General features: G+C 48.4%; 1 long non-coding RNA gene across 1 annotated transcript in view; it reads right to left on the reverse strand.

Moving 5' to 3' along the window:
- The window catches only part of LOC125912917 (uncharacterized), a 69,261-nt gene extending 67,011 nt beyond the window's left edge, over nt 1–2,250 (reverse strand). The window contains exon 1 of the long non-coding RNA XR_007454872.1: nt 1,832–2,250. This is a non-coding gene — a long non-coding RNA (uncharacterized LOC125912917). The remainder of the gene's footprint in view (nt 1–1,831) is intronic.
- Nucleotides 2,251–2,706: the final 456 nt, after the last annotated feature.

The following is a 2,706-nucleotide window of genomic DNA, read 5'->3' on the forward strand; positions in this document are numbered from 1 at the left end:
CCCCCCCCCCCCCCCCCGCCCCCTCCTCCCAAGTCAAAAAGATACTAACTCACTGCTTCAGAATCACATCCTCATCCTGGTGGTCTTCACTACTACTAGCCCAGCCCCGTCCAGAGAACCATGGCCTGTTACCTTCCCCATATTTCCAAGTGCATTTTAACTTCACGTTCAAATGGTGCCCCCACGTCTATATTTAAAGGCCGTGTGTGGGGGGTATTCCCTCCTCTAGAGACTTGTATTCCACCTCCTGGAGTGGCTGCTCTTCAGAGTGGAGGTGATTCAGCTTTCCTAGAAGATCATTTGCAGGGAAAAAAAAAATACAGTACTACTGCTGAGAGTGCTGCCTGCTTCCCTAGATTAAAAAAAAAACAAACCCTGCTCTCAGACACATGGACTTCCCACTGACGAGGTCCGGCCAGCACCAGGCACTGAATTTTCACATTAAACATAAAGCTCAGTATCAAAGGTATGGGGGCAGCAAAAGGGGTAACCTTCTTTTCAGCCTTTTCAACTCTCTGGAGGATTTGAACTCTGGCCCCCAAAGTCAAATGGCTGATGTTCAAAAGTCCCCCCTCTCTGGCACTCCACCTCTCTTCCCCAAGCTCCTTCCTAACAAAGAATGACTCTCTTTGCTACACACAATAAAGCCCTGGTGGATTTACCCAGATTAGAGAACCCCTTGAAGTCTCTGTCAAAACTAATCTTCTCAGGAGAAACACTTGTTGATAACCACCTTGCTTTGCGTGGCAGCAGGGAAACCAGGGCCCCGCTGGAAAAGCTGGCCTCTGCCCTCGCCATCTCCACCAGGCACCAGGCACCACACAGCCCCTGACCTCACGGAACACTGCCTCACCCCGCCATCACATGTGCCCTGCAAGCCCCTGTCCCCTTTCAGCTTTTCCACTCCAAACTGGACCCCTCTTCGGATCAGGTTCCCAAAGCAAGGAGGCCAACTCTGCAGCTTCCCAGGCTGTGAGAGACCCTGGCCGGGCGCCAGCCTTTCCCTCCTCTGCCGCCCCCCGCGATATAACCCTTCACCCTGCTGAGTTCAGCCTCCCTTGTCTTCTTGCTGCAAAGTTTGCCAGGCGCCTTTTCAGGCGGTTTTCCTCTACACAACCAGCCCTAAGAAATCATGCATAAAGATTTCCCTCTACAGGTGGTTGTGAGCTGTAGCAGTTTTTGCTTTTGCAATGGAAGTGTGTGTGTGTGTGCGTGTGTGTGTGTGTGTCTGTGTGTTTAATTTCATTTTACCCACTAATAGGGTTTTTAAAAAATTATTTTGATTGTACCCACAAAGGGTTAGCATTTCCTCCAAATCCCAAGAAGAGAGAAGATTAAATTCTCTGTGCAAGAAATGTTACCACTACCATCACCACCACCATGCTCTGACTCTTTATCTCCCCACACTCCCCACTTTGCTCTGACTTCATGAAGCCTTTTTGCAACTAAATTTTCATGTGCAAAATAATTACAAGAATGAAGACACTTAATGAATGAGAACCAATCCAAAATATGACAGAGTGGAGGAAGCACTTGCCCACTACAGAATCCCCCCTCCAAAAAAACATCAGGGTGGGGGGAGGCGAGGCAGCATCCTCCCCCCAGCTTAACACCACAGGATCATCTTCCAACTGGCATGACTCCTGCACAAATCACACACACACCACCACGGAAAGCCTGCTTAAGAAGTCTAGGCAATTTGTACAAATATAATTGTTCAGTGAAAAAGACAGTAATCATGGCCAGTCACACAGATCTACTCCTCCAAACATCCACCAACTGACATCATAAACTTTGCAAAAGCCAAACACAAGACAGTGCACGGTATAACCTACCTTGGCGAGCTCCTTCACTTTTTGTGCAAATGTTTCCCCTCCACACGCTTTACATAGATTTCTAGGGAAATTTGGAAGGACTGGTGAGGGGGTGGGAGAGGTGAGGGAATGAGGGTAATATAAATAAGGAAGCATTTTAAATGCACCACGCAAAAAGCTCGGGATTTCACGTTATGTGTCTGCACTCTTCCCGGAGCAAAGCAAAACAGTTCGCGTTCAGTGCCAGACTTGGAGGGAGAGGGAGAAGAGAGAGGGAGGGGGAGACAGGGAGGGGGAGAGAAGGAGAGAAGAGAGGGAGGTGGAGAGAAAGAAGGAGAGGGGGAAGGCTGAAGGAGAGAGAAGAAGAGAAAGAGGAAATGAGAGAGGGATAGAGGGAGATGCGAGGGGAGGTGAGCCAGGAGGGAGGGGGAGAGAGAAAAAGAGAAGAAAGGAGGGGGAGAGCCAGAGGAAAGGAGAGAGAGGAGGCAGCCCCCCTCCCACGTTCCCACCCCCACACATTCAGGCACCTCCTGAGTAACTGATCAGAGCAAAGAACTCATCACCCACGTTCAAAAAGCCCGTTTGAGGACTAAGTCCCCATGCATACACTCTCGGGATCTATTTATAGACAGACCCTAATAATATGCATTGCATTCTGAACGTAAATGTGTGTGCACGGATTACATACAGTTCCTTTGACAGGTATGATTTTTTTTTTTTTTTTTTTTTTTTTTGGCACTGCAGTGCGGTCTGATTGTATCTGTTTGGATTTTCTTCTTTCCTTTTTTGCATCAGGAAAACATGCATCAATTTTGAAGGTGTTGGGGGGGAGTGGTGAGGGTCTCAATGCTAATAAAACCCTGTCTTTTTTCCCCCTGCAAAGCTGGGATAT

Source organism: Panthera uncia, chromosome D1 (assembly GCF_023721935.1).
Source record: "Panthera uncia isolate 11264 chromosome D1, Puncia_PCG_1.0, whole genome shotgun sequence".
NCBI lineage: Eukaryota > Metazoa > Chordata > Mammalia > Carnivora > Felidae > Panthera > Panthera uncia.